The sequence below is a fragment of the Diadema antillarum genome, unplaced genomic scaffold (assembly GCF_040938485.1).
Source record: "Diadema antillarum isolate AM-2024a unplaced genomic scaffold, OU_Dant_1.0 scf00000036, whole genome shotgun sequence".
Classification (NCBI taxonomy): Eukaryota; Metazoa; Echinodermata; class Echinoidea; order Diadematoida; family Diadematidae; genus Diadema; species Diadema antillarum.
Genome location: NW_027270925.1, coordinates 1,858,570 through 1,881,606, shown reverse-complemented (window position 1 = coordinate 1,881,606; position 23,037 = coordinate 1,858,570). Strand labels below are relative to the sequence as shown.

Below are 23,037 nucleotides of genomic sequence, written 5' to 3'. Positions count from 1 at the left end.
GCATAACTCAGGAGTTCTCCAGGTCTCGACTGTTGGTTCATACAGAGCTAAGAGGGGTTCAGCAGCGCTCCTGGAGCACTCTAACAAACTGCCCGGTATAAATGGGGTGTTTGTACTTGTGCATTTAATACCAGACAGGTACATCGTGGTTTGTGCACCTGTACCAGAATGCACAGTGGCAGTATGGGTCATCCAAGTAGAAATCCCTATGGCAAATCCTTCTCTAGTCTGAAGAAGTAGCATTATACCATCCGAGGTAGGGGTACCTCCATGATTATGCATACAAGGTCTTCACTACAGAGAAGGCAGACTGTAGGGTAGTATTTTAGTTGGGCCTGTGGGGAAGGAAAATGAGAAGTAAACATGGTTCCTTAATTTCAGGGCTTTTTTTTTCACCTTTTTCTCCCAAGGGTCTCTTTAAGTGCCTCACTAACCCTCTTTCAGATGAGGGAGTATGGACACATTTTTTCTTGTCTGAATGCCCGCATTATCAATACGTTGTTTCAATATAGCATATTTTTCAAAACGATGTTTTGAGCATCGTTTCGTCCAATCTTGCGATATTCATACAACATTTTTTGTGTCTGAATACTCTTGCTTACCCATATGTCATATAAGTAGGCAGGGCTTATTCACAATGCGTGCTTAGGGCCTGACCTCTACTACAGAGGAGTCCAGCACAAAGTATAAACATGAAGCTCAAAGCCTGCACAAAGTTGTGCTGCGCAATGGAGAGACTCATTCATATTCATAAGCTTCCCAAGAAAGTTCAACTGAGCGTGACATCTGAACGCTCCCATCATATTATCGAGTAACGGGGTGTTGCATCTAAATGGACTCATCAATACGTCGTATATCCATACATCATAATGATTATATGAGAAGTTGATATGTCTGAAAGGGACTTCAGTCACTTGATGAAAACAAACATCTCATGTATGAGAGCATCACTGTGGCTATTAATCAAATGTCTCAAGCAGATGAAATATAATCATTTTGCTGTTGTTTCAAAGGTCTGCATAGAGTACCAATGTGATGATGTCAGTCTTGAACCAGGTGTGAGCATAATTAGCAATCGTAGTGTTCATATTTCAGGCCAGGTGAGGTTGTATAGAACTGGTTTCCATGGCGATGAATAGCCATGACATCACACTTTGGTGCTTTATTGTTACTGTAAAATGACTGTCCTTTTCAAATGATGATAATATCAGTTATAAACATGCATCAGAATATGAATCTATACTTACTTGATTTTAGATAAAGATGAAAAAGCTACAGCCTATTTCATTTCCTATGATATAGAAATTTCATGTGCATGAACACACTAATCTCATTCAAACATTTTCCTCATTAATGGTAGCTGCTGTAATTGATGAATTTTGATTACATAATTTGCCAATTACTTACAAGGAAGCTGTGTGTAAGATTTAATTTAAGTTCCTACACGAACTGAAACTCAAGAGTAACCATTAAAAGCATTCAATACAAGCAAAAGACATCTAAAACGATTATCTAAAAGGCCTTGCAGTGTGGGGATTTGTGGTTGGCCCAATTCATTTGCTGATCAAGGTGCATTTGAAAACCACCAATAGCACCGGTCAGCGAATATGTGCATCGTTATGATCATCGGTAATGGTTTACTCCACTTGGCACTCTTCAGCTTTGTGTGTACGAGACATACTCATCACTGATAAAACTGTATAAAATTCGTTATAAGGATTCTCAAATATATCCAAACCAGGCTAAACAGCTCCATGAATTCCCATGCTGTCAGGTCTTTAAAGGGAACCCAAACCCAAAGAGCAATGTGGATTGAGTTAAAGCAGCAACATTAGTAGAACACATCAGTGAAAGTTTGAGGAAAAGAGGACAATCGATGCAATCACTTTCACTGATGTGTTCTACTAATGTTGCTGCTTTCACTCAATCCACATTGCTCTTTGGGTTTGGGTTCCCTTTAATGCCAGCTTGTTGCTGGAGTCAATGCTTACCTTCCCTGACTTCATTGCGTAGCAGTTTCACTTTGGGTATACTGGTTAAAATCTCTCCGTCAGAGGCTGAAAAATGAGAACAGAAAATTTACAAATAAAACTTCACTGCAAAGTACGTATCTATTAATCAGTAATTTGCAAATATTACACACTGTTGCAATGAAACTTGGATTTGTAGAACAAATTATTGCACAGGGATCCTTACCAATAGACAACTTTGACAGGACTATCACAACATTGTTTTGACTGTTCAAAAAATGTTTTAGGGGAAACATGTGCTTACCAGTAAGCTCATCATGTCAATATGACTAATTGGATAAAATGTACAATTCTTTTCCCTCCCTCATTGGTTTGTCAAAGTTGATCAAATTCCGATTTAAACACAGATTGATTACTAATAACTATTACATTAAATGAATAAATTGGTCAAATCTTGCCAGACATCACGCTGCTCCACTCTTTGGCCCGAATTCACGAAGGTGGTACAATCTTGTCCATGGTTTAAACCATGGACAAAGACCATGGGACACCAAGTGTTGCATGGCCTATTTGGTTATGAAATCAGTCATTTCGTCAACAAAATTACCATTTCGTAACGTGATGACAACATTTCGTCGACGAAACGATCATTTCGTTAACGATATGGTCATTTTGTCGACGAAATGACTGATTTCACAACAAAATAGGCCATGCGACACTTGGCGCCCTATACAAAACTACAGTCTTTGTCCATGGTTTAAACCATGGACAAGATTGTAACCTTCATGAATTCGGGCCTTTAGGACTACATCTAATATGTGGACCTTAAGGTGGGATTTCACGGAGCACGCGAACGATTTGCGAAGGACGCGAATGGCAAAATCCAGCATTCGCATTTTGGTCTGCAAAAGATCGCCAAACGAACGTGAGGGTTCGGAAGCGTCGTCAATTGTTCGCGAATGTCGTTTTTACTTCGGCGAGAATTTCAAAAAAGTTTGAAATTTTCTGCGAACCTTTTCCGCACACTTGGTCGTGATTTGCTCGTGAATTGTTCTCGAAAGTGTCTTTAAAGCCTCGTCATATGCGCAAGACCTTCGCAAGACACGCGCGATGTTCGCAAAATGTTCGTGAAACCCCAAACAGACTCCGAAACTTTGGAGAATGTCTCGCGTATGTTACGCGAAATCTGCGATGTTTTTCCGATCATTTTACGACGTAATCGCAAACTGTTCGCGTACCTTTTGAGACATTCTCGCGAACGTTTAGGGCAAGTTTGGGGGATGTATGACCTATACGTTTTCTACAAATAAAAATCGTAGCATACACCTAAACATCAAACAATTATTAACAACTATAGTAACAAAAGAAATTAAAGACTAGCAAAGAGAAAGAAATGTTTGATATACAAAAAAAAAATCGCAGAATACAGTTAAAATTAATCTAAAGTATGTACAATTTTATTTGAAGTGTAGAGATTATGTGTTGGAGGAACTGCAAAAAAAAAAAAGATCTTATGCTTTACTAGGGAGATACCAGTCAGTCCGCAGCGTGAGCGAAAACGCACGTATTTATTCAAGTCGTATGCACGGCTGAGCGGTGCTTGCATACGTAATGAGCAGATACATGGTCATGAACAAATCCGTGTAGAACGAGTATTTCTCGTCAGTTTTCGACATTTTTAGTATCGACTGAAAGAGAAAACATAAGCAAATATGCTCATGATCAAAATAAACGGAAAAGAAGAATAAAGAATATCAAAATCCCTCTCGAAGTTCGGTATTGTATTCAAAAATATTCCTTCACGTTTGACGCCAAAAAATTAACCTGAAATCTTTCATGCCCCTCTAAAATATGGTAAAGACTATGTCCGCTAAGGTATATAGTATCACAATAAGGGCACGTTTTCCCATCTTCATTTCAATACGGGTCAGGAACTAGCAAAATTCAGAGACATGTCTAGCGTCGAGTTTAAAAAGATTATCCTCGCATTCGCACCGGAATTCCGGGTCTGTGATTGGTCGAAATCTGTCGCAAGACGCGGCGTGTCGCATTGCGTAGTATCCATTGGCTGCTGACTCAATGCTGTGAGTTTTAAATGTTAGGTTCCAGATTGTGATCGAATTTTCACTCTCTGTACAAAACTTGAACTTTACACAGGAACCAATGATGTGTATGTGAGTGTGCACTTACAATGACCCTGAACAATGGACCTGGCTGCCACCTGTCCCGAGCTCTGCTGCCAGGCACATGAATGCTTAATCAATTATTCATGTTGATTGCCCCGAGCACTGCTAGTCTGAATTCTTGACACAGGGTGAAATGCATGCACATGAAAGAAGTAAGCACATGTTTCCATGTGCTTGCACACACCACATTTCAGGATGAACAAAGACTAGCTGCGATAGTGGAATTTCTCATGAAACATTCCAATCCTGGCCATTGTCCACGACCATTGTCTGGGTATCAACAACACATTCCACGCGTGTTCATTCACTACCCCCACTTCCAGTAAGAAAACATAATTTGCCTTGTTTTCAACAGGAAAATTCACAACCTTAAAAATGGTGCCCCTCTTCGTTTTTTAATTGATCATACTCGCTCAAGTTTCACGATTGTGAAATCGAAGAAATTACGGAGATCTATTTTCAATACCAGTCAGGAACTAGCAAAACATCAAACTATGATCTAAAAACTTCTTGAACATTGGCAAAATAATCGTTTACTTTGATGCTAAAATTGACTACTATATTGACATCAAAAATAGGAAAATTAGGTATCAAATTAATGAGCATAATCAGCTCTATAACATACCTAACCATCCTGGGTAAAACAATGCACTGCGAAAGCTATGAAAGCTGTTGTTGCGACCTCTGCAAAAACTCTCGCAAAGTATCGCGAAATCTCGTCAGTCTCAAGGGCACAAACTGCGTAAACGTGATTCTGAATAAAATTGTCGTTCGTGCCTCATTATCGCACACGCTGCGGACTGACTGATACGTCCTAGGAAAAAAATGTAGGCAAGCACACAATAGAAAAATGAGAGAAAAAGAAAGGAGAAATAGAGGAAAGAAAAAAATTCAACTCAAAGACAGCTTCCACCTCTCCTTGGGTACATTTTATCCCATGATTATTGAAAAATTTTCGTTGTTCGCATTTCCGTCGCGTGTTCTTCGTGTACGTAACATGCTGTACTTTAGCAATGATACACACGACATTCGCACATACGTCGTGGAAACTTCGCACAAATTGCGCAAGAATAGTTTTCGGCTTCATTGTCGGAAAACATTCGGAGAAAAACTTTTCCGAATGTTGGATTTTGTCATTCGCGTCCTTCGCAAATCGTTCGCGTGCTCCGTGAAATCCCACCCTTACAAATTTGTCTAAATTTGAGAGAAACTTGTACATCATCAGCATATCAGAGAGCTGATGAGCCCAAAAAACAAACAAACAAACAAACAAAAACATGCAAACAAAACAACTGTGATTAGCGTCAATTAAAACATGGTCTGATTCCCAACCCAAGAAAATACTGAGCTTCACATTTCTCACAGTGAGCAAAACCTGAAGGTAATACTTAGATCTAGAAATAATCAGCGTTGAATTTTTTATCATGTCCGGGTGCCCCTATTCAACTGCATGCCCCTATTCAACTGCATGGGCGAACATTCAATGACTGAAATTACTCTGGCGAAAGTTTCCTACCAGACTGCACTCAGATGCTTTGCTCTTATTTTTCTGATTAAAGGATATTATCAATCATTTGATAACTTCATATTTATATATTTAAATAAAAAACATAAAATCATATTCAGGGGCAATGTTCCAAGATCAAAATGCTGAAAAATTCAGAATCTCTTCAGTCGAAGAAATATGCGAACGATCTGCCCTGCTGAGATCTCGGAATCCCGATGATCAATAAGACTCTCAGACCTCTGTGGGAGATGATCCCATCGTATGTCAAACCCGATACATTGATTGATGCGCCTTTCTTTAATATGAAGGAATCAAACAAGGACATAAGTCACGGCGGAAGCTGTGACAACCTCTAATCTATTTCTCCCATGAGTCACAGAAATCTTGATATTGTTTACAAAAATATGGGTTCTGCGGGCAGTTGGATGAGTATTAGAATTAATGTGGAGTGAATACAGCCCATCACACAAGCATCTTCTATATTGTATTATGTAAATATAAATTTAGCATGAGCATTAAAAAGTAGAGGAAAATAATTAGATCATATTCTGGTGCTGTCAAAGTCACACGCTAGATGACTACTTTGTGGGTGCGCCATGCCACATCAGATGATTTCCCAACATTAAAACGATTATCATGTTCTTATTACTAATGCAATTTCACTAAAACCTTTGCTAATTTGTCCGCTTACTTCACTGATCTACAGACAAAGTTCTCCAGATGGTAAGCTCACCTAAGATTCTTCCCTACTGTTTCAAGAAGACCAGCTCTTATTTCTCAAGTGGAAAATGGTGCATGTGCAGATGGAATACACATATGTTGCATTAAAGATGCTGTCACCGTGCTGAGTGCACACACACAATACAAAACAAAGGCATTTCATCACTTCGTGGTCATATCTGTAATGTAACAGAGTTCACTCCCCTAAACAGATCCCACACAGTTCTAATTTTGCTGCATGAGTGATGACCGCATATAAACTCTGCTAGGAGATTGTGTGTCACAGTTATGAAGAGATGTCTTAACACTCTTGTACGAGATTAAGAGGTGGGAGGGAAGATGGAATTTCAAACAGCCCATTTTAGATGGTATCTGTCATTCTGAAGAACTGAAAATTGATCCAATGTGATCTAAAAGATTACCAGTCATTTACTGACTATGAACTAATAACAATATGGTCTTCTCATCCAGGGCAGCCTCTTCAGTGTTACCTGTGCTCCACCACAAGTTGCTCCCATTACTATCATACTAGCTTTGCCAGGTACCCATTTGGGGCAAGAGAGATATGGTGGATAAAAACGTCTTGTCCAAGGAGGTAGACACTTGGTGGGCTTCGAACAAGGAAGCTCCCATCGGAAGTCAAGAGTTTTTATCCACTTTGCCACAGTGCACCCAGTAACTGAAGTGGGTGGACAAAGTATTCTACCCTGATTTGAAATGACATATATACACCAAAGTAGATGAGGTAAAGCAAAGATATAATCATGCATGTAAAGCTTCCTTGTTAAGTAATTGGCATCCAGACACTCTTCATACTATCTTTGGAGATGAAAGTGCTCAAGTAAGGTGACGCAGATTGCAATAAATGAGCCAGCGCTAGACAGGCATACTAATTTTCACATACCGATAGTCATGCTCACACACATACCAACATGTAAGAACCACAGACAGTGCCATGCTAAAGGGTTAACAGGCTTCAAAGTGTCTAAAAAATAAGAAACAGATGCTTCCATTGAATGAATAGATTCAGAGACTCCAACTCTCTCGTTTTCGACGGGAGATCTCCCGCCGAAAGCCCATTTTTGCAGAATCTCCCGTTCTCCTGCTGGAGATTTGATTTCTCCCACCCTGGCTCTGTGTCTCCCGGTGGAAAGGACTTCTTACTTATTGCTATCGTATGTTGGAAAAATTAGCCTTAGATAGCACCAGAGAGCATCTAGAACCCTAGGAACTTCGCACACATCAACTTTGAGTCTCCCGTTTGCTAGGGGTTTCGGGCGGGAGAATCTCCAGATCAGAAGGTGCTTGGGGTTGGAGTCTCTGTAGATTTCCACTGTTGTTGAACGAGAGCCCCTACTTTTGCATCCTTAAATTTTCTGCTCACTTTTTAATATGAAGCATTCAGTTCAAGGTTACCTCATCTTGCCTGCAAAATTCTCATCGGTATGGGATCTTATCTGTCCTTTACCATTAATATGGATCATTACACATAGTCCCTGATGAGCACGATGAGCTACAGTACCTCAATCTATTTCCCTCGACCCCTAAATTTTGAACTTTACGAGGAAGACAGTCAACACCCATGCATCTGAGCAGAAAATTGTCCCAAACACTGGAAATTGCAATGTACAGCACATGATATGTAAATAATGATATTGTGTGCGCAATCTTTCACTTACGATCATCGCTGCAGTCATCGATGAGTATGACCTCTTTGATGAGATGAGGGGGACTTCTGCTCAGGACGCTGCATGGAAATGATAGAAATGAGTAGACAAATTAACATGTAGCCACTTCAAAAAAAAAAATGGAATGGGCAAGTGGGTCAGGTGGTGTGAAATATACATTATCAGGCTGGCATAATTTGATTGCTCTTGTCACTTTGGGCCAGTTGTGACACTGTGCATTAACCTGATGAACACTAGTCCCAAATATACTCGGTTAGATGTCTATGGGAAATGCATGTTATATCAAAATCAGCCCATCCTCAATGGGTTAAAAGAGAGTACAGCGGTGGAAATCAACTTTGGAAAATTGGTGGTTTAAGAATTGAGGGCAATATATGGTGGGCAGCATTACAGGCAAAAACAGGCCAAATTATGGACTGCATTGTGGGGAAGAAAATTGTCTGAAAACCAATCTGGGTGACAACATACATTTACTGGTATTTCATGGCATGGTAAGATATCGGACAAAGTTTTCAATCATGACAAGGATGTAACAACACCCTGACAAGCCATATGTCACATGATATTCACAGCTTATTTTCCCCAGGCACTTTATACCCAAGTGTGGTCTTGTAAACATTTTCACTACATCCACATAACACCATGCTTGAAAACAAAAAAGAAGGGGGAAAAAAACAAAACAAATACAGACATATCTAGGAGAGACAGGGTTGAGCACGTTCCCACAATTCAGTGGAACATAAACTGTGCATCATGTCTGTATACCGACAATAGGGCAACAAAAATCATCAGTCTCCATTCTACAGCACTCAACCCAACAATGAAGTCTCACAAAAGAGTGCTTGAAATCCCACTGCGACATTCAGTTGCATTAATTCCCAAGGTGTGACAGGATTTCTTTTCTGAATGGCTGACACAAGGAATCGCATGATCACATTGAACGAGGCACACATGAACTAAGCTGAAAAGCAACCAAATCAGATTTTTTTTCTCTCTCTTTTGTTCTTCAATCCTGGATTTAATAGTCACCGGTACTACTCTCATGAATGTTTTACTGAAATCAGGTGGCATATGTAAATTTGATTTCTTCAACTTTGCCCCCTGAGTATGGATGAGGTGTTGAATTGTAGAGGTTGAGCAAACGACACGATTTAGCTACGTGTCTTACCAAGGCCCTCACCCAGATCTGAGAAGTCTTTTGGGGGCCTGTGTATTTTGCACCCAGCTTGGTTAATATTTCATGTGCTGGTCAAATTGAGAGGGAGTGAATTATTTACCATTGCTCCCAGCTGGCTATGGAGATTGATGGGAGATGCTACTAACTGTCGGATTTTGATGTTGTTTGCTTACACAAAATCACAAATATATACTCTGTCACCGTTAAAGCCAAAACATAGTTCTCAAGAGGGCTCAAAATTCATCTTCCACCATTTGGAATTTGCTTACAATATACTGAAAGAGTCTACTAAGAAACTTGTCTGGGGGACATGATCTATCAGGATATTGAGTTGTTTTGGAGTATTTTGAGATTAAAGGTGTAAAATGATTTTTATTGTAGAACACAACTTTTATTCTTGAAGCCCCCTCCCATTCAGTTTTAGGTGGGTAGAATGTTATGTATGATGATCGATTTGATTGATTGATTGATTGATTGATTGATTGATTGATTGATTGATTGATTGATTGATTGATTGATTGATTGATTGATTGATTGATTGATTGATTGATTGATTGATTGATTGATTGATTGATTGATTGATTGATTGATTGATTGATTGATTGATTGATTGATTGATTGATTGATTGATTGATTGATTGATTGAAAGGTGTTTTATTGATCAATATCCATCGCAGCCGGGAGCTGAATTACAGACATTGTTAACAAAGGACCATGAATACATTAAAAATACACAAAAGATACAGCAATGTAATGAAAAAAATGCATAGAATAACAAAAAATCAATCTTATTCATCTTAACCATTGCACAAAGCAATCAACCTATAATACAAAAAAAAATTACAATTACAATATCTACTATCACTATTCTCAATAGTTATCATAAATAAATTGATATGTTAATTGTAATGTGCCCTTGTAAGCATATTTCAAACAAGCTGCATGTGATTCACTTCGGCTGGATACTGCTGTGGCTCAATTTGTTAATCATTGATAACTGATTATAAAAAAATATTTAAAAAAATATGCAGGAACCCCAATCAGGTATGCTCTAAGACTGGAGTACTTCCAGCAAATTTTTTGGCTGATATTTCACATTTTTGTTGTTACCCAACTTAAATCTTGCTATTTCTGTGTTATTTCACACATTTCTTCATAGTTCTGCAGGCATATGAGAACTACATTTTCACTTTAAAGTAAGTATGTGGTATCTACACGTGTATTTGCTTGTTAAATCAGTTTGATTTTATTTGATGGCAATAACTTGTAATCCTTAAGTGCATTCTGATCTCATACACACCAATATACATAATGTCTACATAATGTCATTGCGCTTGATTTTGATATGATACAAGAAACCATGAGAGATACACATAAGGTATCAAGAGACTTGAAACATACAATACATGAGTCCGGATGGTTACCATGCCACGATTCAAGCTGACATCAAATAACAAATCATGTTTTTAAAATGGTCCTCAATCTATATATTCTGATCTAATTTATAAAGAGAGATTTATCTCTGGTGTGATTACATGTATTACTGAAAAAGATCAAGCAGCAGTGTAATGGCAAACTGAAAAGAGGGAAAGTATTATGATATCAAAATGATTGTAAATAAGATAAAATCTCCTAGATCCAATTTGTCAAGAGAGGAAGAAAAACAATTTGTATAAAATCCCACTGCTGTCTATAAATGTATTCAGTTACAAATAGAGAGATATGAGGCTGTACAGGAGCTTGGCGAGGATTTATTTTGCTGGCTTTAGAAACTACTAAAAGACTGTCTGTGTGCCCTTCGGCAAATACAGACTCAAAGACTTCAGTGGAGCTCTAGGTGGGAGAGAATGACGTGTTTGAGGGGGAAAAAACATAGAATAACATCTGCTTGTGAGAGGTAGTGATCGGTTCTAAATTGAGGAGGAAGGACTGTCTAATAATCTGAACTCAACTTCAGATATATATATACACACGAGAGAAAAAAATTGCCTGAAGCTATCTTGGCTACGTGACTTAAAGCCCCTGTCAGAGGAGCTTTGGAGAAAAAGCTTTTGTCTGCAGCATCATCATGCGTTATGGTACAGACCTAATATGGAATCCACTGGGATTTGCCAAAATAACAATGATGAAAAATCATTCCATCGATTTCCAAAATGGTAAAAGAAAAAAACCATGTATGACCAAGTTCTATCCGCTTCCATCACAGATGTGTGTGTGTGTATAAAACATTGTATGATTAACAAATAACCATAACGTGGAAGCACAATAAGAGTATATTTCATTGCAAAATTTTTGTCATTGATTTCCACCTTATGAGCAGTTTCTCTTTTCCTTGGAGATAACCAACCCCCCCCCCAAAAAAAAACCCTCAAAACCCCAAAACAAGCTGATGCGTTCCAAACTATTTGCACTGTGCAGTAAGTTCTCTACATATTGCACTGAATTGACTATAAACTTCCAGGGCCAACCTTAAACTGACTTTGGGCGGCTTTTCACTTTGGATGAGATCTATTTCGGCTGAGGAGAACCCACATCCCGCAAAAAGTCAAAGGAATGGAATCGGCCTAATCGTAAAACAATGGCGATGTGGATTTTAGATGGAAACTCACGGCTTCTCCATTGTCCAGAAAACCTCAGAGGGTTAAAGCCTTGAGTCAATTATTGGCTCAGTAGACAAGAGCAGAAAGACCTTGTGCAAATATACACCGATCCTGAATCACTCGACTGTTTTGGCCCAGGTCTGAGACGTGACTTTACTGAAGCCTAACAACAGACAAAACAGATTTTTAGGCAGGCTGAATGTCACTTCAGCATGGGAGAAACTGGATTCATTCTCTTTTCCAAACAGGAGAAGATTTTGGACCACTTGACGAAAAGCAATGGCAGACTATTCGATATAATTTGAGACAGATAATCAGGTGTTTTTCATCTCCTGTTTATAAACAAGTCACCTTATCTTCACATATCACACCATTGCACAAACATGAAGAAATTTATGAAATGGTATGCATAAAATACCCACATTAGAAATTCATATATCTGTTAATTACATGAAACAAATGCAATGTACTCATGGGTAAATATTGAAACGAAATTTGACTGAGATATATCACTGCTAAAAGGCAAGTTTGGTGATGAGCATTTGATTTATTTCATTCCGTTTTCACATGTTTTGATTATAGGCCTAAATCTGTATTTTTTTTTCCTCCAAGGGTAATAACAAATACAGCATGCCAAAAAGAAATAAGAGATACAAACCACATAATATGGGAGTGGCCAAGCCCATATCATAGCAAGTTTGGTCATTTCAAACATGAAGAAAAGTGCAAAGTTGCGTATAGTAATCATGTTGATATTGGAGAACAAAAATGTAGTACACTGCCAGAGCTATTTTGATTGAGCACATACTTTGGAGGAAATTGCCCTCCAGACATGCGTGACACAATTTTCAGTGTCTGATACTGAGGGAGAAAACTTTCCTATGGAGCCAAGTCTATCCCCAAAGAAAATAAATAAGCTAAAATTAGATGGCATCGCATTTGGTATCACAACTGTGGCACATTTCATCACCTACTTTGGACCTTCCTGCTCTGTAAAAGTAAAAGCAAACATATGACAGTGTTTTATCCATCAACACACACATGTGGGGGGGAACGGAAAATAATAGCTTCAATTTTTGCTGCATCCACACGCACAACGAAAAAAAAGGAAAAAATTGGCAGGCTGTAAATAGTCTTTCACTAAGATTTCATAACTCCATTTAAAATGAATCATTTAGTTGATGCTTTCTTCGATCTTGAGTGTCTCGAGTATATGGGCACTTGCCAGTTTACAGGCACCACTTTAGTGTATATGGGTGCATGCACGGCTGGCTTTATACAGTGCATCGATTTGCTCGCTTTGGGTAATTGAAGCAGAATTCCTGATAAAGCATCCTCTCTGGCTTGTAATAACAAAGTTCTTGTGGAGAAGGTGTTATCAAATTTGGAAAACATATTCAAGTGGAAGAGCTAGATGGCAATGGGGGGGGGGGGGTGGTGGATTGGAGCATTGGGGCCATTCACACTTACGGTGAAATACTGCAGTATTTTGTGCCACATTTCCCAATGTGAAATGCAAATATCTTGTGAAATACAGTGGTATTTTGGGTGCATGGTAACTCAAACTTCGTGCAAATTACGCATGCGACATTTGAGAGTGAATCCTGTCACGAAATTCTGCCCTTGGTACAGCAGTGTATTTGTCACATGACCTGACACACTTCCTGTCTTCTCCCTGTGGGAGAGATACAGATGCGCAGTTCTTACTTTGGAGAAGTGTATGTTTGGGCCAGAAATACCGTAGTATTTTGTGAAAGAGAATGGTATTTATCATACCAACTGAAATACCGTTATATATACTACCATGATTAGAGTAGATATCGCATAATATCACAGTATTTTGTATCAATAAAGCGTGTACGCAAACCTCAAATATGTGCAGCTCGAACTCCCATGCAAGTTCATTGATCCTATCTGCCAATAAAGGATCAAAAAATCTTATAAATCCCAAAAATTCCACAAATTCCAAAATCAAAACCAAAAATTTAATCATCTGTGTCATCACCCTATCATTGATCTTATCTGCCAATAAAAGATAAAAAATCCTTAAAAATCCCCAATATTCCAAAATCACTACCAAAAATTTAATCATCTGTGTCATCATCATCTTTTCCTGCAAGTTTCATTCAAATCCATTTGCAATTTCTTGAGTTTTTTTGCACACAGACAAACAAACAAACAAAAAACAAACCAACGCCGATGAAAACATAACCTCCTTCCTTGGCGGAGGTTTGTAATAAGAATGGTGACAAATTACCACAGTGATTTCAATGTGAATGCATCTTTCATGATGCTGGGGAAAATCAAGCCGAAAATCAAACCTATGCATGCTTACAGCTACATCACTGGTACACACACACACACACACACACACACACACACACACGCACACACACACACACACACACACACACACACACACACACACATATACACACACAGGATCATACATGGATGCATCTCTTCCCACCTAACTGGATGTATTGTCATTCACAATGACAGGGACGATGTACAATGTATATAAAGAAAAGGAAAGGAGGAGGGAGTGGGGGAGAGGTGTGGAGTACATACAAACATTGAACTTCTGCACCCCGTCATCCGTGGAACAATTGAGGTGGTTTTTTTTCTTTGTCAGTATACCTCACATCTATAAATACCCGTTACACCTGATATCCTTCAAAAAACATGCCCTGCATATGCACCACAGTTACTGTGACATATTGGAAATTGATATCTTACAAAATAAGGAATGCAATTTTGATGGAAGTAAAGTGTATTGTTATGTTCATCATATCTGGAGGCTAGTATATGACTTCAATAAAGACTAGGTTAAGATGCTTCTCTGTTTTCGAACACATCAAATGCACTTCATTTTTGTTTTCTTCACAGAATATGAGCAGAAGAACTTTTCAGAAGACATTTGATCTGCATGAAGCAAAATGTTGCTCATGAAAAAAATAATGTACACTACACAACTTTTTCTTTTCATCATACAGTGTCAAAATGCATACATCACTGAAATTATAATCATCAGATGACCACGAGAAGTAATCATTGCTATTGTAAACTTAGCCACTCTACAGTGACCTCTCATAGTGACACCAGTGACATACTTCATCAGACTAGTCTTCACTCAGGACAAATAAAGATATTGACTGAACAGACATCAAGGCAATCAAAAGATGCAGAAAAGAGGCTGGATGCCAAGGCTACCACATTCTGGACTGATTCATCTCTTTCTGCTCGTATTCATGGACCCACCTGATGACGGTCCGCATCAACGTGGATCGCGCTTCGTTGTGGAACGTGATGATGACAGACGTGGGCGGCAGCCTCGACACATCGTACGGTCTCTTGTGACACCTTCATGAGAAAAACACGCAAGGAACGAAAAAAAAGTGTCATTTTTTTCGCCTAAAGTGAACAAACATGCATTCCTGTATCAATCTTGTGAATCGAACTCAATTAATGATAAAAGAGAGAGGCAAATTGCATGGGTGATGGTGTTTTTGACACAGAGGGTAGTAGGGTTTTACCGACTCTCAGAACAGACGGCTCATGTGGTATGCATTAAATGTGGAAGGAGGAAGGGATCTTCAGAGTGTAATGAACCAGGGTCTGAAAGGCTAGGAAGGAGAGGAGATAGTCCCAAGACGTAGGAATTGCCATCTGCTAAAAATAGGATTTCAAAGCCAGAATGGGAGAAACTTTCGGTCATTCCACTCAACATTCTCTGTATTCATCAAAGCAAGATGAACTGATGTTCTTGAAAAAGATATCTAGATTATAACTGACATTATTTTTTTTTGCTGCTGAATCCATTAAAGATCTCCAACCTAAATTGAGCTTCAGTAAATGTATTTGAGATGATGCCCGCCCATCATCACTTGCCAAAATTTGCCAAAATTCACAATGTCCAGAACAATTAGTAACAAATGAGGTACGACAGTCTATCAACACCTCTGTAAGTGGGGAAGAAAGCTTGCATAACATGTTCAAAGGCATCACTGCCCTATGGATCTCTTTTAAACTGCTCTAAAATTGTTTGAAAATATGCTTGGATACTCTGTTTATGCTAGTGGTAACTGAGTAGGTCTGAGACTTAACTTCCAATCATATCTCTCTGCAGCATGATTCCCAAATCAAATCACGTTTAGCAGTCTGGAGGCATTTTCTAACTGAGTTGGGTTCAATTCTGAGGAGTTGAGAAAATGTGAACTAGATGGGGGGTAGATCAAGGAGGCAGAGTTTAACTGTGAATTTACTTCCATTCTACTGCTGGATATAATACATACTCATGCAAAAGGAAAATAAAAGACGGCAATATTCAGATCAGGTTTTCAGGCAAACCTAAAGGCTGTTGACTTTTGAAAGTTGTCATTACTCAATTGACATCTACAAACAAATATTCCATGGATATTGGGATTGACACCAAGAGAGTACTACCTCTGATTATCCTTTCCCAGAGATATATTCACTCGAAAAATGACATTAGAAGCCATATTTGAACTCATTTCAAACATGTTTATGAGCGCGCTATAGAATAAGCTGCCAATGTTTGTGTATCCATCTATCAAAAACCACATTGCCCAGGGCATCGACACATAAATCAAATTTCCAGCCGTGAATGCACAAGCGCAGAGTTCAAACAGTTCCTTACCCTGCGCACGCTTCCAAGTGCGTAATAATGACAAGCATTATATCATGACACTCAATGGCTGAAAGTTATTCACTCCACAAGCAGTTAACGAGCATCAAATCTTCATCAGAAAAAAAGAATAAAAGCTCCTGGCCCTCTCGCTTTGAGCGGCCCAGGATGTTGAGAGAGAAAATTCTGCTCATTACTCTTTCGGCCTGGGCTTAAATGACACATCATCAAGATATGGGACTCTTGGGAGCCATTTTTAAAGGATCACATTTATCAGTGATTTCGCCCAGAAAGGATATGAACTCAGATGAACTAAACTAAACCAAACTCTAACGACCAAAGGCTCTGACCAAAAGCTCACGCACATACATCATACTTAACTCAATTTTTGCGCTGCACAATGGCATACAAGTAATTCACACAATGATTGTATGGGAAAGTGCAAAGGAAGCTGTTGATAGAGAACACAGGATTTTTACTCTTCTTGGGAATTAAAGTCTTTATGGTAGACTTAGGCTGCATTTATCTAACTTGAGAGAGAGAATCACGTTTCAAAACGCGTTTGGAACGGTGTTTGCAAACGTGGTTTGAAACGCGATTCTCAGGGTGTCGCGTTTATCTAACCATAATACAGGACTTCGCGATTCAAGTGGTATCACTGCGCAGCTGCTTTGCGCCGTTTGACACGAGAAGTAAAGGTCAACTGCATACCACCAAACATGCCTCATCAGTCACACACAAATAATGGGCACAGAACACTACCGGAAACAGCTGGGATTTGACCTTGAGATATAAACACGTTTCAAAACGGCATTGCATTTATCTACTTAAAGAACGGCGATCGCGGTCTCAAACACTTTTCAAAACGCCCTTTGAAAGGCGTTTCAAAACGGTGTTTCTAAACGTGTTTGAAAACACGGTTGCGTTTATCTAACCCCTGAAAATGCCTCAAACGCGTTTAGGATCATGATTCTGCTTCAGAATTTTTTTAGATAAACGCAGCCTTAATCACTAATGACAGCCAACCGCAACAAATAATGCTTTCAAGTAGGGCCTACTGAATATGACATACATTTTGCAGGGTTTATATTTTGGCTAATCTTGGGAGTCGCATGCTATTTGTGAATTGAACAACAAGCAAAATTATAAAATCTGATCTTGACATGTAGGCCTATGCGACATGCACACATACATTTCTCCATTCATTACTGTACTCCAAAATTGCGCATTCATCCACAACTACGAAATTGTCCAGAAGTCCTGATTCATTCAAAATTGGACTTGCGAAATAATTGACATAAACAGAAGATCTTATGCTACTAGATGAAGCCATTCTATCAAAGTGATATAAACACATTCAGCACATAATCCTTAAAGGGACTGTACAGTACTGGTTTAGGTAGGGATTCATGTTTTGAACATTCCTAAGTGAGATAATGAAAAGCCTTTTATGTTGTATGAAAGAGCATGTAATTTTGAGAACGATTCAACGTTTATTTGATGAAAATTGGTTTTCAAATGGCTGACATATCCAAAAAAGTGCTAATAATAAAAGGCGACATGCCACAACTTTATTAGGATCTCTTTGTTTCACCTTGTTTTTGGATATCTCAGCCATTTCAAAACCAATTTTCATCGAATAAACTTTTGATACCACTTAGAACTGCATGCTCTTTGACATCTCATAGAGTGGTTTCTGAATATCTCGCAAAACGTTAAAAGCTAAATCTTCACCTCGACCAGAACTGTACACACCCTTTAAGAATAATTCACCGTCAAATTATTTAAAGATTCATATTAAAAGGAAAGAATACATGCTTCAAGTAGAATTCCATATCAATCAAACAATGACATCCATCTATGGAAAGCTCAAGTCATTTTATAATCTACATTTTTGGGGGGAAGGAGACTGCATCTTTTTCTTACAACCTAAGGTGGACCTGGGACAGGACTACTGTAAAAGTGGAAATTTTCGCGGTGTTGAAATTTTCGCGCATTTTGCGCAATGAGAAGCAAGCGCGAAAATAAAAGCACGCGAATATTTTTGCATGCCCTATGTTCCAGTACTTGATGTCTTGATTCCGCGGAATTGAAAACACGCAAAAGTCTTCTGACACAGCCAAGCGCGAAAAATTAATTGCGCGAAAATATCCACTTTTACAGTAATCTGGAATGTCTTACATTTTATCTGCACAAGTCCTTAGATTTACAAGCTGATTCCATTTACTGTAAAAGCTGTTATTTTTGCATACAGATATTTTCATGAATGAGGAGGTCACAGATATTTTCATGAGATGCTGTTTTCACGAGTTGTCAGTAAGGCTTACTAGGAGTGCACTAATGCCTGTCTGTTTGCGAAATTTTCGCATGTTGTTAAATTCATGGCCTAGCAGTGATTCACATATTCAACAAATTAAACCGATGCAAAAATAACTGCTTTAAAGGGGAAATCCAGTCCAAATATAAGTTAGTCTGATAAGAAAGAGTAAAATATTACAAATTCAACAGTATAATTTTGATCGAAATCGGATTAAAAATAAGGAAGTTATGACATTTTGAAGTTTCACTATTTTCAGTGGGAAACAGTTCTTGAACAGTCAATATGAATATGCACATGGCAAAGTGAGCATGTCATTCCCTCACAACTTTATACCATATAGTTTGTTCATAAAATTTGAAATTTCCAGTTTTTCATTCAACCGCAATAATAATTATGCCCGAGGCTCAAATCCTCGTATATCTAACTGATCACTATTCTGAAGTTATTCAACCAGGAATAACATCATGTTCAAGACTTCAATGACAGAAACATTGAATTTTCGTCATTTTTTTGTACACGATCAATGGAAAATTGTGAGGGTTATGAAATGGTTAGCTCACTCATTTGCATATTCATATCCACTGTGAAAGAACTGTTTTGCAGAAATTAGCAAAACTTCAAAATGTCATAACTTCCTCATTTTTCATCCGATTTCATTCAAACTTTTACTGTTGAACTTGCAAGATTCTACTCTTTTTTATCAGACTAACTTATATTTGGACTGAATTTCCTCTTTAACAGTATTTGAGATTAATCTCTTCTCAGTGATACTGTCTTTTTTATGGTATAGCATGGTGCCATTAAAATGTACATTTTACCAAAACATTTATTGTTTCTCTCTGCAGTGAGTTTTGCTAATGATTCAGGAAACATTGTCTGGCACCAGCGTTCACCTACCATCATACAAACTACACATCATTCTGCCGTGTTTAATTTTCTTGTGTGAATGGACAAGGGGAACTTTGGTGCAAAAGTACTCGAGTAGAAGGGCCAGGGGGATCACCCAGCCATCCACGAGGGCTCACTTTCATGTCTGGGCATTTGGTGAGCAGCTAGGGAAAACAAGATTGATGGCCTCTCCCAGAGCTCAGGATGAGCATCCTGAGCTCCTCTCTGAAATGCTAGTACCTACGAGTTAGGTTCCATCAACATCCACGAGTGATGAGGAATCATCAATTCTTGAGAAAGGAGCACTTTGGATCCTAGCTGGGGTGATTACGTCCGGAAATAAAAAGTATCGCCTTGCACACTCATTCCTAAAACAGCCTACTGAAGTGATCAAGTCCACACTGTGCAGCCGTTTTTCTTCTTCTTCTTCTGTTCTTTTTATCAGATATAAACAAGTTTAAGAAATAACACAATCAAAGATTAACCTGTGTAATCATGACTTGATGAACTTTCCTTTACACTAGAATGTAAAATAATCTATCAATTCCTGGAACAATTATTTGTATAAGTAGAGAAATTACAATCTTATCTCCATTGCTAATTAAATCTTCTTGTCAGATATAAGATACACTCTGGTAATGAAATGACTTGATTATTTGATGTGTTTTAATCCATAATACCTTTGGGGAATTTTGACATTAAAATCATTTTTTTTTTAATTTCTATCTCTGAACTGATACAAGATACCTCTGCATTTATTAGAGAATGATAAGACATAATATCTGCACAAAATCAGAAAGAAATTTACAAATATTGGCCAATTTGAGAGAGGAACAGGAAATCTAAACTTCAAAAAATGTATTGCCAATTCAAACTTAGTAATAAACCTATTAAATAAGAAACATTAAAACATATACAAACCTTAAGTGAGAAATAGGCCCTTAACTAGAACACAGCAGGTGAAGTGATGTACTTTTATGACAGGAATTTCATATTCACGTGTTTAAATACTCTCTAGAATACTCTCTTGATATAAAATATTCTTCAATGTGAGCTGAACAAACTGACTGTTAGAACAATGTTACTTCACACACATAACATGCCTTTTTTCACTGAGATAAAAACTTGCACTCCAATCATCTACATCATTCCAACAGCAGCTCAAAATTAAATTATGGATACCTTTTCTCCTATGTTTATATTATCACTTCTTCTTAGAAATGTTCATTGCAAATACCATATTGTAATAGAAGAATAAAATCATAGTACAATTTTCCAACATATTGTGACACAGATATTTTCAAAAACAACAATCTCTGCTTGTAAACTTACACACTGCTATTCAATACTGAGCCAGAGTTAAAAATGGATTTATTTTGCAGTGACAGCTTGCATGTCAAGCACAAAGTTGCAACAAACTTGTTGCAACGTTTACACAAGAATACTGTGATGCACTACTGTCAATATTTGTGGTCATAAGGAGGCATATAAATCAAATTACTGAGTTATGTGTCATTTGGGACAAAAAAAAAAGAGAAAAGAATTTGAGAGCTTTAATGGTGACTGGGGCACACTGGGAATGAGCCAAATATAGCACTTCCTGTTTGACCAGTTCAGTGACTTTTCCTATCCTTACAGCTCTCAAATCCCATAGACATTCTGCACTTCCCACTTCCAGAGTAGAGTAAGGGCTCATGTGTAAGGCTTGGGCAAACACTACGAAAGCCATATATGTAAATGATGAATATGCCTGATGCTAACCTTTGACCATTGCACGATTGAAATGCAAACACACAAATAAATAGAATTAATGTGCATACTCTAGGACCTGCTTCTCTGTTATTCACAGGATATACCAATGATTTCAGAATTTCTCATCTAACAACTTAGTGCACAACTTTAATACACACATGAATTTTGTTACATATCTGTACTTCTATCTCTAACCAGTTTCCATAACAATGAAAGCAAACAAAATATGAAAATATGATGAAATTATACATAATAGTATGGTAATGATCCTTTTCATCACATAATAATCACTGTCCTAAAAGAAAAGAGAGAAAATAATTAGCATTTATACAAATTGCTTGGTATATCTGTTATTAAAATGTCAAAGCGGAGGGGAGTTACATACTCAGAAACAGATTTCACATCTAGAGTCCAAACTGTATGGCAGTCAAAACAAGGAAAAGAAATCTACCAAGAAAAACAGCGCTTTTACTCTTTTAACATTTATTCTGTACTTTTCCCCCTGGAACGCCACTCTTATGGGCACATTAGCTGCACACGCACATCCCAGCAGCCAAAGTTAGTATTAGCCTCATTTTTTTTTTTTCAGGGAAGGTGTGAGTTGAAAACGACAACGGTGGCTCCCCACACACCATTGATCTATGCCTGCTAGCTTACCTGGGGAAATAAAAATGGGGTCAGCTTGTCAAATTATCACTTGCTAAGTGAACTGTGAAAGCCGCCGCGGGCCTTTATAGCACTAAGACAGCCACAACAACAATTAAAGTCCATGTGTAGTTCTATAGGAAAGCTTCCAAAATGTAGATGCACAAAAATCCCCCATACATCACAATCATCATAGATAATTATCTTTATACAAAAGAAAAGAGGGACCAAAGCAACAGAGATACATATAAACTGACCCATCCTTCAAAAAATGTAAGTATTCAGAAAGCATCAAAAATGTATACGAACAAATTCTCTTTACCTCACAATCATTCAGACGATTATCTTCAAAAACGAGTTTTTTATAACACTTACAGATTATGGGGAGCAGAAGTACGACATGTTTTTCAATGATAAAAATACCTGACCATCATTCCTGTAGGGTAGCCTCTTTTTGTCATGTTAGCACTGCTCTTTCGGAGGGACCTGCTATTACCATTAAATTGGCATAAATAACCAGGTATCCACTTTTACAATGTACACCTTGGTCAAGAGGGACAATAGAAGTGAAAAATCATATCCAATAGATGTGTACATACTGCCTAAGATTTGAATTCAGAATCTGCTTTTTATGAGTCTAGGGTCATATCTGCTGCACCACAGCCCACTTCATTCAGACACAGTATTTTGATATCTCCTGTACCAATGGTCCTGTTCAAACACAACAAAAATTAATGGTTTTCTCAACTTGTTTTCTGCGCTATGATGCAAAAAACTGTAAACTCTTATAAGTAGACAGAAACAAAACACACACATACACACATACACACATACACACAATGGATAGCCTAGTTTTCCATCATGATTGTATTATGTAAAATGTATTGAAAATAATGCGGATGTTGAAAGATTTGTAGCAAGAGATTGACAATCATA

The 23,037-nt window shown here is 38.0% G+C and overlaps 1 pseudogene; it reads right to left on the bottom strand.

Moving 5' to 3' along the window:
• LOC139708185 (polypeptide N-acetylgalactosaminyltransferase 2-like) overlaps nt 1–23,037 on the bottom strand; it is a 132,911-nt pseudogene that overhangs the window by 80,868 nt on the left and 29,006 nt on the right.